Source organism: Triturus cristatus, chromosome 3_1 (genome assembly GCF_964204655.1).
Source record: "Triturus cristatus chromosome 3_1, aTriCri1.1, whole genome shotgun sequence".
NCBI lineage: Eukaryota > Metazoa > Chordata > Amphibia > Caudata > Salamandridae > Triturus > Triturus cristatus.
In genome coordinates, this window is record NC_140583.1 from 502,146,907 (window position 1) to 502,163,636 (window position 16,730).

General features: G+C 46.8%; 1 protein-coding gene across 4 annotated transcripts in view; it reads left to right on the forward strand.

The window, feature by feature from the left end:
- The window catches only part of LOC146860482 (protein shisa-like-1a), a 221,868-nt gene that overhangs the window by 21,151 nt on the left and 183,987 nt on the right, over nt 1–16,730 (forward strand). The window lies entirely within an intron of this gene.

Below are 16,730 nucleotides of genomic sequence, written 5' to 3' on the forward strand. Positions count from 1 at the left end.
GCACAGAATGGTCGCAAATTGCATTGAAATGCACACGAGACTGGCTCGTGTTAATCATTAACACGGCTAAACGTGTCTCGGACGAACTTCTCATTCAGATTACTATAGCTGAGAACGGTCTAAAAACAGGGATCTCTATTACCTCTTTTAAGTCTAGACTAGCCGAAATTAATGAAGAAATGAACGAGCATAAAGACTTTCTCACTAAGCAGAAGATCACCAAATTACAGAAAGACTTGAAACGTTTCAACAAAGAGAAAGTGTACCCTTACATCAAAGAAGACTATGTATTCCAAAATTTTGATTCAACTTCTGATGAAGGGAGCAGCAACCGATCTAGTAGAACAGGATAATTCGGCAGTGACTCAAGTCATGAAGGGCAACGGTATACACCGCACGCCAGAGGGACACAACAACCAACACGCCCTCCTTTATTTCAGAACCCTCCACCACCACCATTCCCACATCAATCCTTTCAACCGCCTATCTACCCAGGACAATGGATGGGACCTCCACCTATGTGGCACGTACCCCCTACTCACCATCTCCAACCGACTCATTTCCACCAATTCCTAAACCCCCCTTTTCACAACAGAGGGAGAGGCAAAGGAAGAGGCAGAAGAAGAGGAGGTTACAAGACGGTGCAATGGCAAGACCAGCAACCGATGACGCTACGGAGCCAGGCGAGGGGCCAGAGACCCTAGTGGTCAACCTTTCCTCTAGGCAACTTACAGAAGGAGAAACTACTCTTCTTGAGAAAGGCTTGGGATTCGTCCCCACACCCAAGGAAGACCCTTTCCGGTTACATCAAGAACTACACCAATTTTTTCGGAAAGTCAGACTTAAGGCCTTTTTTCAGGGGAAACCTGATACTCCACTGACAGAGACTGGCCTGAAGAAACCATCCAAATTCACCCCTACAGCGGCCATGACACCACATGAGATCCTGACATACGAACAAGCCGTCCTAAAAGATGTAGGAGCTATGAGTCAGAAGTGACCGTACAACAATCTTTCGAAAGAAGAAAGAACTATCCTCCGAACCATCACCGAAGATCGTGTCATAATAATTAAACCAGCAGACAAAGGCGGTGCCATTGTCATCCAGGATCAGGATACGTATGACAGAGAATGCACCCGCCAATTGGCCAATACTGCATACTATGAACCGATTACAGAGGATCCTACCAAACGCCTTACCACTCGTATTAAGAGTATGATCAGCGAAGCATCAGCTGAAGGTTGGATTTCACAACAGGAAGCCAATTTCCTTACCACTGAAGACCCACGAACCCCCTACTTTTACACACTACCGAAAATCCATAAAGGGGTCACCCCTCCACCGGGCCGCCCGATTGTTTCCGGCATTGACTCTGTCTTAGAACCATTGAGCAGGTTCTGCTAATTCTATCTACGCCCCTTGGTGAGCAAAACTCCTACCTATCTCAGGGACACCACTGAGGTTCTCAATCTCATAGAACTCTTCCCTGATCCTGATAAAATTGACTTCCTAGTGACAATGGACGTAGAAGCCCTTTATACAAACATTCCGCAGGACGCTACAATAGAGGTACTAGAGAACACTCTCCGCAACATCGAACCTTGGCCTTTTCTAACACCTATCTCATTCATCTGCGACTGTGCCTCCCTAGCTCTAAAAGAAAATTTCTTTGCCTTCAAATCACAGCTCTTCCATCAAATACAAGGTACGAGCACGGGGGACACATTCGCTCCTAGTCTGGCCTGCCTATACATGGCCCATTTTGAAGTACAATACATCCTTGGAGAAACCAACCCATTTAGTGAACACATTCTACTATGGCGTCGTTATATTGACGACATTGTCCTGTTTTGGAAAGGAGACGAAGAACAATGTATCTCATTCTGCAATTGGGTTAATACTCTGAACCCGTACCTCAAATTCACGAGTACAAGATCTCGACATGAGATCCCTTTCCTGGACCTACTCATCTCTTTGGATAATGGCTACTTACAAACCACGAATTACAAAAAACCCACAGATAGGAATAGTCTCTTGACCTACGATAGCCACCATCCCAGGCCACTCAGAAACAACCTTCCAGTAGGCCAATTCCTACGTCTTCGTAGGAACTGTGACACTGTCAAGGAATTCGAGAAACAGTCTAATCTCCTCAGGCACAACCTTGAAAAACGACATTACCCGAGCAACATCATTCGCCAAGCACATAAGAGAGCTAGAAACAACCCTAGAACGGCTCTCCTTGAGACAAAGGAAAGATCTGAACTAGACACCATTACATGTGTCACCACATTCACGCCCAGTTCCAACAGTATACAGAAGGTCATCAGGAAACACTGGGCCATATTGAATTCGGGCACTTTCGAACCAGCCCGCCACCACTCTTCGCGTTCAAACGCACGCAAAATCTAAGAGATCACCTTGTACATACAAGACCCAAACCACAACTAACACGTCAACCCACACTATGGTCCTTACCACCAGTAGTAGGCCATTACCCTTGCGGCTCCTGCTCAACCTGTGCAGAAACCACGATTTCAAAAGAAATCGACTTGGGTTTAACAACACCTTGGCGCCAAATCAGGCACACGAACTGCAACACCACCAACTGTGTTTATACAATACTCTGCCCTTGCAATAAGAGATATGTGGGCATGACCACCAGAGCAGTCAAGATACGCATTGGTGAGCACAAAAGCACAATAAGACGAAGCAGAACTAACACCAAACTACTTACATACTTTGCAGAACAAGGACACACTGCGAATAGTTTGAGATGGACCATCATCGTTTCCAATCCCAACTGGACTAAACACACTCTGTTCAAGCAAGAACAGCGATGGGTTCATAGATTGAGGTGCGACACCATAGGCCTTAACGACGAAATCCCGTGGGTCGAATTAACCTGACACAAAAACAGACCACTCAGACCCTTCTTCGGGCTTCTCCTTGACCTTTATGGTTCTCTCCTGATCTCTCTCTCATGATTCGTATGACTACCACTTCCCACATATTGGGGAGTAGCACGTTTAAGTTCCACACGGAACTGACACACCGCCAGCTTTGCCTTGTATTCTTTACACGATACGTATCTATAGACAGTTGTCTTCCGATTTCTTACCACCATAGAAACTGAATCACCCACACGGTTCTGTTGTAGTATTATGTTCACATGCTGCTGGCCATTTGCGGGGTTGTTTTTATAAGGCACATGATCACTGTTATTTGCCTATACAACTTGTACCCCAACACAGCGGTCAACTGCACAAGGATTATGACGCTCCGGCACCAGGTCATTTTACCTGCATGTTAATATTGTGAGCATGCCTGTGTGACTGAACACTCATTGTGTTTACTTGCAATATAAACACAACATGCGGATTGTTTACCATCGTTGAAATAATGAATTACAGTATATGTTGTGTTTGTCTCTTTTCTGTCCATATGTGTGTCTTTTTTATCTCACCAGGTTGGGTATAGGTTCCTAAAAGAAGGAGTTCCTATCAGCGCGAGGACGCTTTATCCCTTTTTATACTAAGGTACCACAGGTTCACAGTACTGTACTTCCCTGGAACCTTGTCTTTAGAATATATTTTCTTTTCTTACACATATTTTTTTCCTCTCACCTTATATCCGGTCCTGACGAAGCGCAAACGGATCCCTTAAGGACCAGCATTTATGCGCGAAACATGTTGACCCCATATTTGTAGGACTTCCACTCACCCATCCTGAGAGCAGCAGCTAACTACACACCTGCCCTCAATCATTTTTTCCAAAGAGGAGCTCCAGGATTACTTTTAATCTTTGCTACACGGGGCCGTGAATAAAAACTTAGGTTCTGGGCTCCACATAGCATTTTTAACGCACCAACTCACCTCCCTTTTTATAGGCCCACACACCCCCATGCACAACTGCGGCGTCTCCATAAAAGATCTCCGATAAAGAGCCCTCTTGCGGGGCCCGTGGGGGACTGCAGCGCCACCCCCACGAGGAGCAACGCCCGATGATGAAGCATGACACTCGAAAGGGTGTGTGAGGGCACTATATTCTAAAGGAGAAATTCCCCACATTCACTTTCACCCGACCGCACTTACAGCACACATACCAATTCCTTAGCATTTTTCTAATTTTCCTAGGAACAGTTACCCTCTTAGTATATACACTGTATTCTGAGGGAGCACGGGTACTGGACCTTTCTCTAATTACGCTCCCGGTCCCCCATTCTATTTGTATTATGATGATTTTACCTTGCAGAAACTCTCTGGCAAAAATGACTGATTAGACTGCATCTTGAAGAAGTTGCCAGTGGAGGCTTAGGTCAGCACACATAAGTCTTCAGAACATCGTGTCCCGTAGTCTAGCTTACTGGTAATGAGGGCCTGCAGATGATTTTCCAGGTGTTGAGAGGAATCTATTTAAAGACCTTTTTGAGCATCTTCAGGGTATGGATGCAGGTAGCAGATACTGAGTTCACACGGTTTGTCATGAAGAGCTGATTGTCAACCACTATTTCGAGATTCTTTCATGGGTGGTAGTGTTGGGCATGGGCTTGAGATCGATAGGTTACCAGGTTGAGTTCCATATTGGGGTGCCTTTGCCAAAGAGGAATATTTCTGTCTTATCTGTGTTAATTTTGAGGTAGTTGGTCTTCATCCATCTGGTGACTTCAGATACGCAGGTGAAGAAGTTAATCTGGGTGTTTGGAGTTTTGTCAGAAAGGAAGAGGCTGAGCTGGGTGTCCCCAGCGCATGAAATATGTTGATTCCAGTGGTAGAATTGATGCTGGCGAGTAGGTTCATGTAGGCGTTAAACAGCATTGGGCAGAACAGTGATCCTTGTGGTACTCTGCAGATGAGGTTGATGGTGAATGAGGTGAAATATGACAGCCTCACTGGATGCAGCCTGTCAGGAAGGAGTCCATTGTAGTGTAGGCCCATGGATACAGGCGTCATGTAGGAATTGAATAAGGATGTGATGAGACATTGCATAGAATGCAGCAGAAAGTTCCAGAATGATGAGGGCTGTTGTGTCTCCACTATTCATTCTCTCTCCATTATCAGTTGGATGTCGTCCATGGCGACGCTGAGGGTAGTCTCAGTGCTGTGGTTGGGTCTGAGCCCGGATTGAGCGGTGCCCAGGAGCTAGCTGTCACTGGGGAAGGCTGCTAGTTGTTTGTTCAAAATCTAGGCATGCTATATTTTGCCAGGATAGATAACAGTAATAGGTAACTGTGCCTACAAGGGAATTTGTTTAGAGTACTCAGTCAAACTATTCAAGCAAATTACTCGGTGGTTAAGTCCCAGTTGGTGACTAACCCTTGAAAAATCGAAACGTCAATTCACTCATTTACATTATATTTAATATGTAATGAACAATTTTAACATGGGTGTAAATGCTCATTTAATGTGGGTAAATAAAATAGGGGGTACAAAATGTGATAACAGAAACACAATGACAAAGGCAGACAAATCATATGCAAAAAATTGTAGCCTTCAAATTATTAGTGTTACCATCTATTTCAAACTTATGAACATAGAAATAGAATCCGACAAAACAGGAAACAATTCCTGACAAATTAAATCATTGAAGAAAATAAATGAGCTTGTCGACGTTTCAGTCTTGATGGCATATGAGTCCGTTAGACCATCTTCAGGACTGTGAAAGGAGAATTACAATTGACCCATAGAGTTGGTCAAGTATGTGTCAAGAACCAGACACTTCACTATATTTATTAACAATTCCAGGTCACAGACACTGGAATGGTGAATTATTCAGTGTGCTTGGCGAATGTCCAAGCTGACTGTTAAGTCCTAACACAAGCAATCACACATGTAAATGCAGTCTGTGAAGGCAGCGGAAGTCTAGAGGAGCAGTGTCCCCTACATGCCGCTCGACTGAAGCGAGTGCCATTAAAAGCAAATCCTGTGTGATTGCTCATGTTAGGACTTAACAGTCGAAAAGCTCATCTATTTTCTTCAATGATTTAATTTGTCAGGAATTGTTTCCTGTTTTGTCGGATTCTATTCCTGTGTTCATAAGTTTGAAATAGATAGTAACACTAATGATTTGAAGGCTACAATTTTTTGTATATGATTTTTCAGCCTCTGTCATTGTGTTTCCGTTATCACATTTTGTACCCCCTATTTTATTTACCCACATTAAATGAGCAAAAAACTCAGAAATTTACCTCGTGTTAAAATTGTTCATTACATATTAAGTATGATGTAATGAGTGAATTGATGTTTCGATTTTTCAAAGGTTAGTCACCAACTGGGACTTAACCACAGAGTAATTTGCTTAAATAGTTTGATTGAGTACTCTAAACAAATTCTCTTGTAGACACAGTTACCTATTACTACTTACAATTCCCAAGCCTCCAAGGGTATATTGGCTTTCCCACTGTTTTTTCTATAGGATAAGGAACAGGCAGATGGACTGGTAGTTGGCAAGCGTAGCAGGGTTCGCTGAGGGCATCCTAAGAAGGAGGAGAACTGTGGCATGTCTCCAGATGTTTGGGAAGGTGGCTGTGTTGATTGAGGTGTTAAGGATGGGGATGAGGGTGGGCCAGATGGTTAGAGCGATCTTATGGTTAACCCAGGATGATGGGTAGGAGGGCTGAGTTGAAGGGTCCACTTGGGGCTGTTATAGATGCTTGTGACCTTATCACTAAAGAAATGGGACAGTTAGTTGCAGTGGTCCTGTGAGGGAGTGATGTTGGTAATGCTTGCTCCTGGAGAGGTGAAGTCCTTCATGATGGCTAGGATTTCCTTGGCACTGTTGGTGTTGTTCTCAATGCATTTAGTGAGGGCAGTGCATTTGGTGGCTCTGATCTGTTGGTGGTACTGTGGCACCTGAGGGTGCACTTAACAGTGCAGTCTTAGCTAAGTCTTCATCTGCGCTGTAGCCACTTGCAGTGGCATTAGGTGAGTGTGAGATCTTTCATATATCGACTTCCTTGAGGTCAGCTTCTGGTGGCCTTGGGGGTCTTGATAGGAGCCCAAGTGTCGAAGCAGGAGGGAATCCAGACATTGAAGATGGAACGAATCTGCTAAGGTTGTTGAGGTGTTGTAGCTGTTTGTATAAGAGCTATGAGGACTAGAATTGTTTGGAGACTTTTTTCCTGTAGTGACGAGTGGGTTTGATGATGGTGGCATTCCTGTGGTGGTGAGGAATGGGTATGTTAAAGTGGACTTGGATGTGATCCGACACGGTGATGGGTGTGAGCTTGTCCACTGTTAGATTGCTAAAGCTGGTGAAGACGGGGTCCAGATGATGTCCGGGGGCCTGGGTGGGGGCTTACACTTTCTGGGTGAGTCCAAGGTTAGACAGGTCCTCCAGAAGGTTTGAATGTGTTGAGGCAAAGAGGGAGTGGGATGAGAACCATTTGACCAACCTCCATGAGGCTTGTTTATCCTCAAATCAGGTTAAGTTCTGGGAAGTAGTGAAATGGGGTAGGAACCCCGATTCCCAAACCCCAATAAATTATGTCCCTGTGGAAGCATGGGTGGATTTTTTCTCAACCCAGTTTAAGGATTCTGATCTAGAATCTTATAATGTCCCAGGGAACAGGAGATCTCCACCCATCTCCCCTGGTAATTCATTAGTGTTTACGAATGCTGATACGGAGTCAGCCCTACGTTTGGTCCAAGCAGGGAAAGCTCCCGGGATGGACTGCATCCCAGCAGACCTTTTTAAAACAGATCTCCAACTCTGGATTCCCTACATAACTCAGATTGCAAATGCCATAGCGAGGGGGGCTAGGATACCAGAGTCTTGGAAAGGAGCGGAAATTCTTCGCATTTTTAAAAAGGGGGACCGTTCGGTCCCGGGGAATTATCGCCCTATTAGTCTTATCGACTCTTTGCAGAAAATTGTGGCTAGAATGGTCCTTGCTAGAGTTCAAGGGTGGATGGAGATGGAGAACATTCTCTCCCCATTACAGGCTGGCTTCAGATCAGGCACTAGCACCATCGACCAGGTTTTCAGATTTACTCTGATTTACTGGAAGGTGGTGCTGTTGGGCGGAGGGTCCATCTATGCCGCCTTTGTGGACCTTAAGTCCGCTTTCGATCTTGTGCCTAGGGCAAAACTGTGGGCAGTCTTGGGCAACCTAGGTTTGCCGTTGGATCTCCTTGAACTTATTATTAGATTGCATGAGGGCAACTTTGCCAGGGTGAGGTGGGGAGCCCAAGGGCAGGTGACGGATAGTTTCCCCGTAACGCGAGGTGTTCCCCAGGGGTGCGTACTGGCAACCACCCTTTTTCTATTGTTTATTGACCAGATGGTGAAGTTTTTTGTTAAAACCCCCACTGATGCACCCATATTGGGTGGGACTAAATTCCCTATGCTCATCTTTGCAGATGACACTTTACTCCTCTCAAAGACTCGAAGGGGGCTGCAAACAGCAATAAATAGGTTTGAGGAGTTTTGTCAAGTTAACAATCTGCAAATTAATGTGAGCAAGACCAAATTTATGGTCCTAACGAAAAATCGCCCTATCAAAAGCCACATTAGTATGAATGGTGTCAGTCTTGAGCAAGTGGAACTTATGACCTACCTTGGAGTAACCTTACATTATCGTCTACGCTGGAAACCCCAGGTTGAAGCTCTTCAACTAAGATTCGCCCGCCTTTCGGGCTGCCTAATCCAGGAGCAAAAAACATCTTTAACTACCTGCACTTAAGATCTATGAGGCCAAAATTAGCTCTGCCATTTTGTATGGGGCTGACTTGTGGGGGTATATGGATTTGACCCCCTTGGTAAAAGTCCAAAATAAATTTATGCGCAAACTGGTAGGACTCCCCCAATCCACACCGATCAAACCCCTCTTATTAGATATGGGCTGTAAGTCCATTCATGAGATGGCTCGATATCGGTTAGTCGCATTGTGGAGACGGCTCTGGACGTCGCCAGATCTCAGTATCTTTGCCAGTGCACTGGCGGAAGTTAGATCATTTCTGGGTTCTGGGAACATACCTTGGCTACGTGAGGTGAAAATAATTTTTGAAGATATGGGTCTCAGCCAACTTTGGGTTTCCCCGGGTTCTACTGTATTCCCCCCTAAACAAGATTTTAAAGCACTTTATTGGGCTTCCGTCAGACTTCTTTCCGTTGCGCGGTCAGATGCTGTTACCCTAACAGGTAGATTTTTGATATATAAAACAGATCCCTTCTTGGAAAACTATTGGGACATCATCACTAAGAGTCTGGACAAAAAACTATACCATCAGTTTAGAGTCGGGTCTTTACCCGTAAGGTCCTTCTCCAGGAAATGGTCTGGTTCAAATGAATCTTGTCCATGGTGTAGTGACCACAAGGAGAGTGTGGGACACTTCTTTTTTGCATGCCCTGCTTATCATGCCCCTAGACATAGATGGATTAGGCCTATTTGTCAAAGGCTGAAAATGAGAGGGAGCTCAGAGGCTTTGTGGACTTTGCAAACTAATACCTCGGAGACTGTGGTAATAGGTGTTGCAAAGTTCCTTGGGTGGGCTTGGGTTATCAGAGCCAGACATCTCCAGGTATCCTGATTGTTTTCTTTTTTGTAAGGGTTTTCATACATTAAGTCTATAATATATTGTTTAATGCTTTCTTAATGATGAACTGTATTGAATATAGGTGGGTTTAAAAAAAAACAATTTTTAAGGTAATGTATGCATGTAATATTGCTCCTTTGTTGTATTGTCTTTTATGATATTAAATCGGAATAAAGACATATGAAACCTGAAACCTGAATGTGTTGGGGTGGGTGGTGTCCTCCAGGTGATAGTTGAGGATTCAAGGAGTATGAATGCACTAGATGTGAATATCAGTGGTGCCACTATATCGCAATTGTGCTTCCAAACTTTACTCAGGGTCCAAAAAGTAAGTAGATGAGAATGAAAGAATTCCCGGTGCATTTAGAGGTGATGAGCAGCTTGAAAGACAGGTATTCCATTGTTGTCTTTAACATCAGCTACTGTTGTGGCGCACTGGATATGCTCCTTGAAGATTATGGCAATTCCACCTACAGGTCTGGTGGTCTTGTCCTGTCTGTTGATCTTCTATCTGGGTTGGGGGCAAAAGGGTAGGTCCCATGGCAATGTCAGAGGCCAACATGGGAGTTACCCAGGATTCCATCAGAAAGAGCAGGTCCAGTGTGTGGTTGTGAAGCAAGCCCTAGATTTCAATGGTAAATTTGGTGAGTGAGCGAGTGTTGAGAAGGATGCAGGATAGGGAGGGTGAGTTCAGTGTGCTCGGATGTGTGGTGTTTGCTGAGCGTGTTGTTTGTGGTACATGCAGAGGGGTGATAGAGAGAAGGTGGGTGCAAGAGAATGTAAAAGAGATGCAGAAGGCCACTTCGGTGTTGGCTCAGTCGTAACGCAGAAAGGAGTGGCTGGGATTGAGGATTCGGAGGAAGGTAGAGGACTAGTGGCTTTGGGTGGGGAGAGGACAAGGGGCCCTGGCACTGGGAGGGGCGTAGATGAATGCAGAGGGGCTTTCTTGTGGTGCGTCTTTGTTGCAGCATATCTGTTCTGCAGCAACCAATAAGTAGTGGTGGGATGAGTTTCGGAGCTGAGCGGGGCTCAGCAGTTGGCAGGAAGCCTGATAGGAGTATGGCATAGGAGTGGAGGCAGGAATGGCTACCTCAGGGGGAAAGAGGGTGCACAGGAGAGCAACACAGTGGGAAAGAAGAGAGGAGGTAAAAGACAAAAGATAGGGGATCTAAAAGAAACATTGAGGGAAGAGAGCAAAAAACGGTACAGAACAGCGGAAAGAAGGAATGAGTGAAATGAGTGAGCAATTGCTCAGAAAGCCACAAAAAGTGATTGTGAAGAATGAGTGAGAGAGAGAGTGGGAAAAAGGCAATGAAAAGTGACAGAAATGTTCAAAAGGTGTAAAAGAGAGTGTTGGAAATGCAGTGAAGCAGGAATGACCATGCAGAAAAGTGTCAAAGAGAGAATGCCAAGCGCAAGAAGGCAGTAAAGGCTGAGTGGGGAGAGGGAAAGAAAAAAGCCTCAAAAACTCGTTATAACACGAAGCCAAAGGGCAAAGAGAGAGTGAAGACATAGAAGAGAGAGTTTTAGAGTGAACGAGAAAAGTGAAGGAGCAGAAGGAGAGAGAGAGAAGGAGAATGAGGCAGGGAGCATCGAGCAGCACTAGATCTGGACCAGAAAGGTCTATGCCTGATCGGAGAACCTGGCACAAGTAAAGGTGTAGGCATTTGATGGGGCCAGGTGATGCCTGTTTAATCTGCTAAAAAAATGTTACAAGACAGTAGCACATTAAATTAAATGTGTATTAAATAATTGTAGGAAAGTAGGATCTGCTTCTTATGGTTACCCCCACTTTTTGCTTGATGTAACACTGTTTTTGACTAGTCTGACTGGGATCTTGCTAATCAGGACCCCAGTCTATCTGCTTTCTCCCGAAACTGTTATGTTATGTAGTTAGGTACACTCCATATTGGATACTGGGGTACCCTTGTCAGTCCCTAGTATATGGTATTCATGTACCCAGGGCATAGGTACCCCAGAGGCCTCCCATGGGCTGAAGCATGTATTATGCCAACCAGGAGAGGTCCTGCAAAATGGAACTACAGGCCTGCCATGCAGCCTGTGTAAGTTGGTGCATGCACCACTTACTTAAGATATAGCTTTTCTATATCTAAGGGTCACTGAACTTAAAACCTATAAGTCACCCCTCTAGCAGGTCTTTACAATCCTGAGGGTAGGGTGCTTGGTTATAAGTGAGAGGGTGCCCCTGCATGAGCAGGGCATCCCTGCAGCCTACGGAGTTCATTCTCCAGGGTTGTCGGTAAAGTAGCCATATACTACTCTAGAGGGGCATTAAGCAGCTGCGTGATGACCAACTCTAAAACGGCTGAAACAAACCCTATTGTGTTTGGTGTCAAACATATTGGCATCATACCCCCAAAGAGGGAAACGGTGTGGGAGGTATGATTCCACCCCTCGGAAGCATGCTTCGTGGGGTACCTGGGGTTCCCAGTATCAGCCTTCTATCGCCGTACAGCACAAAATGGTTGCTGCTGACCAGAGACACATTTCTGCCCTCCTGCTTCTGAGCCAAGCTCAAGCAGGGGAAGGCAGAACAATAGGGATCCTGTCACAGGGAGGTGTGACCACCTCTCAGACAGGATTTAGTGTATGCGGGCTGGGTGGGTGCGCTTGCCAGTGACTGAAAGTATACATGAGGGACGCATTCGGTGTCCCTATGCATATTCCAGTTCAAACCAGTCCCAGGAACTGTTGGCTCCCGCTCTGGCATGAAACTAGACAAAGGACATGGGAGTAACATCCTCCCTGTCCAGACCCTCAAGTTGCAGTGTCCCCTGAATCTTTCCAACCCTCACCCGTGGGTACTTAAGGGCTTAACTGGCTGTAGGACCTTAGATTCGTCATGGACAAGATTCAGAACTGAAACCACTGCTCTTTGACCGTCTGGGCACTCTGAACTTCGCTGGTCTTCATTTGGGCCTGACTTTGTCTCCCTCTCAGTCTGCTGCATCGTCTGTGCCTGTGCACCATACAGGATCCAGGATGTAGGCCTGTGGAGCATCCAAGACACCTGAAGATAATCTCCCTTGGAGTGAAGGAGTCACTCCCTTGCATTCGCAGGCACCGCAACACTGCTGACCAGTCTGCTGATCCCGAGCTCTTATGGACTATGAAAGGCTCAGCAACACAGGAGGTGCGTTCCTAAGTCTCTCAAGGTCTGAGCTGCCCTCTCACCACATTTGAGGCCAGAATCCCTCATGGGGGCTGCAATACTTAAACCCCTGTATACTAGGTGGAGATACCCCCTATATACTAGGTGGAGATCTGAATTGTCACTTCGAACCTCTCATGGGCTCAATGGACGGCCTGGCTCAGGAGGAAGACCTTGCTTGGTCCATACCATTGTCCCAGTTACCAGCCCCAAGAGCTTGGTCTCCTCTGGCGGTGCAAATTACATCTCTCACTCTTAAACACGGGCTTAGGGCCTGTAATGGAAGGTTGCCATCAGACATTCCCCCAAAAAGTACATACCACAGAGAGGGAAAAACTTCAAGACTTGACTATATTCTGGCCCCTCTGGCCCTTTGGCCACAAATAAGTGACTTTCGGGTATTAGAAAGAGAAGACAGTGACCACAATGCCTTAGAGCTTGAGCTACATTATTCTGGTCTGGGACCTAGAGAGAAGAACGGGGAGCCACCCAATTCTGGGTTACTCCTTTCAAATAACAGACGCAGAATAAAATGGGAGAATTTAATAGCCAAACAAGGGATGCTATCCAATTTATATGCCCTACTTATTCCGATCCTTGAGAAGGCTCAAATACTAAACCTTCAATTAAGCATGCCGGGATCACTTAATAAGTTGTGGCAGCTACATGCAGACCTTACTACCTCCACAGCGCAAATCATTACTAGCAAATCCAAAAGGGTCAACGGTCCTATCTCCGGTCCCTCTTGGTACAATCCTGCCTGTAGGAAGGCTAAGAGTGATCTTCTGTCTATAATCAAGACAGGCCAAGACCGGGTAGAAATTAGGGAGAGAAGATCAGCTTACAAATCATTAATCAAGAATGCAAAACTTGAATGGGAACACGATAAATGGGAGAAACTAACGAAATTCTTGTCACATGGGGACTCCCGGAGATTCTGGCGCTGTGCAAATACAGGCTCAGAGGAGCTGGTCTCCGCGGTGGAACCCAACATCTCAGCCAAGTCCTGGCAGGATCACTTCCAGTCCCTATATAAGCCTCCTGAGGGGACTGGAGCTGACCCTCTCCAGATAGAACCCAGTATTTCGCCGGGTCTCTCCTTTTCCTTAAAAGAAGTTAGAGAAGTTATTATGGGTCTTGCGTCAGGAAAGGCACCAGGTCTGGACGGGCTACCGGGAGACCTTTTCAAGCAAGAACCTGAAGTTTGGGCACCTTATTTTATGCTTCTATTTAATTCCATCCTGGAGGGCATGGAAATACCAGATACTTGGCTGGGCGCAGAGATTGTCCCAATTTTTAAAAAGGGCTCTCCTCTGCTCCCAGCCAATTATAGACCAATTAGTCTCATTGATGTCTCCCAAAAATTATTTGGCAGACTCATTCTCAACCATCTACAAGATTGGATTGAGGAATCTAATATTTTGAGCACTTACCAGGCGGGTTTTAGAAGACAAATCTCGACCATTGACCAGATTTTTCGTTTAAACATGATTCACTCGAAGACCGTTTTAATAGAGGGTGGCACTCTATACTCGGTCTTTGTTGATCTACGCGCCGCCTTTGACTTAGTCCCGAGGGAAAAACTGTGGGCCGTCTTGGGTGATCTTGGTGTCCCAAATGATATACTTGTCGTTTTAATAAGACTTCACCGGGGAAATTTCGCAAGGGTGAGATGTGGGAGAGGGGGTGCCCTCACGGATCGCTTCCCCGTTGCCAGGGGGGTCAGACAGGGTTGTGTGCTGGCACCGACTCTTTTCTGCCTCTTTGTCAACGGGGTGATCAGCCATCTGAATGCGTTGGAAGATACCGACGCTCCGAGGCTTGGAGGCTCAAGGGTACCCGCCATTCTGTTTGCGGATGATACGCTGTTGCTCTCCAAGTCTCCCATGGGCATCCAACGGATCCTTGATGGCTTCGCACTCTTCTGTGTGACTCGGGGGTTGGAGATCAATGCGTCTAAAACAAAGTATATGATCTTCAACTCCCCATCGAGAACACGCGCGAATCCTACACTTGGGCCATCCAGGCTAGAGAGGGTCCACACTTTTGAGTACCTCGGGATAACACTAAATCAGTCTCTGACCTGGGATTCGCACTTTACCAGGGCAAACCTGAAATTAACTCAAATGATAGGAGGACTGACAAGGATGTCCCGAGGCCTGACCTATCAGCCGATTTCCCCCCGACTACAAATTTATAGTACACAGGCAAAAGGGGCAATAACCTATGGGGCTGAACTATGGGGGCACACTGCGACACACTCTATGCAGGTGACTGAGAATAACTTCATCAGACAACTGACAGGTCTCCCCTCTAGCACCCCTCTTTTACCCCTCAGACTCGATTTGGGACTTAGACCAATCACGGAAGAATTAGGCATAAAACCCTTATTGTATTGGAGGAAATTATGGTCTACACCAGAACTGCTCAATTATAGATCTGAGCTCCAGGAAATCATGAGACTCTGTAATCCTGCTCGGCTTCCTTGGCTCAGACACATCAAACAAATATGCGAGGCTCTAGGTAGACAGAATCTATGGTCTGACCCGGAAAATACTTGCCCCAGAATCTCGAGGAAGTCTCTCTCTAAAGTTTACCATGAACATTATCTACGTGTTCAAATTAATAACATACAGGAGAGGCCCCTAACTGTTAAATTTTTGGGGTCAAAAGACTCATACCTCCAAGAGCTTGTATTTGACAATATTGGCCCCCCGCTCACTAGGAAGCTCTTCATGCAATGGCGATACAGCACCCTCCCTCTTAAAGCACACACTGCTTCCTGGACAAGTCCCGAGACCTCATCACAATGCCCAGCTTGTGCACACCCGAGGGAGTGTGATATGCATGTAATATTTTTCTGTCCAGCATATAGAAGAGCAAGAAAGTATTGGCTTGTTCCAATCCTTAAAAACTTGGGTTTTAGGGGCTACCTTCCGGCCTATAGGATTTTAAAAAGTGATCTCTCGGCCCCAATTGTTTTCGCAGTTTCTAAATTTTTAACGGCAATGTGGCACAGTCGTAGCCAGTGTATCAAGTTATTATCAATTGTATGATTGTTTTATATTCTGGTCAATTGTCTGCAAATGTTGTTGTATTATTCTGCTTTTAAAATGTTCTTATGGAAGGCGTGGCCAAGATGGCGGGGTGAGCGGACGCTTCCTCCCGTAGCTCCTCCGGCCCGGCCAAGCTAGAGCCCTTTTCTTATGCTTTTCTCCCCCCGCTGAGGCTCAGCGCGGGAGAGGAGCGTGACGGAACATCAGGGGCACACATCGGTGCGGTTTTGGTCCGGATCGCCCCGGGGGAACCCCCCCAACAGTTCGACCGAGATCAGGGAACGACGACGGCGAGCCCGAGGGGCGGAGCGCATTGGAGAGCTGTCCGGGCGCCTCGGCTGGGCCTGGTGCTGAAAGTTGCGATCTGGAGGGGATCTGGCCCGCCGTTCGACGGTGACTGAAGGAGCCTTGTGGGAAGGAGCCCGACGGTGTGGAAGGCTTGGGACGGGTGCCCCGGCACTCGGACTGGTGACGGCGACACCTCGCACTGCGGAGGCCCTGACCCCTAGCCGAGGTACAGCGGACTCTCTGATGGGGTTGGACCATCTGGGCCCCTGTGCGTGACAAACGGGGGCCGGTGGTGGAACTTATTTTACTGCGGGGTGCCCCGGGGGCCCCGGTGGTGTCGCCGGGCCTGGTCGTTTTGGCCTGCTCCGCCCGGCCGCCATTTTGTCCCCGAAGGAGCAGTGGTGGCAGCCTTCGCTGGAGTCCTGGCTGCTGGTTGCAGGCGACCCCCGCTACTGCTGGGCTGACTACCGGAGGGATGTGCTGTTGGGACCCCTCCGCTGCGGCCCCCTTGGTTGTCTCACACTAGCTCTTGCGGCTGACGGTGACCGGACTGGGCCGCCATTTTGTCACCTGTGACGCAGCGACTTCACTCGTGGGGGATACCCAGGTCGAGTGCTGGCCGGCGGCTGAGCATCCCTGGGGCGCCTGGCTCGGTGCCCGACTGCGGAGCTAGCGAT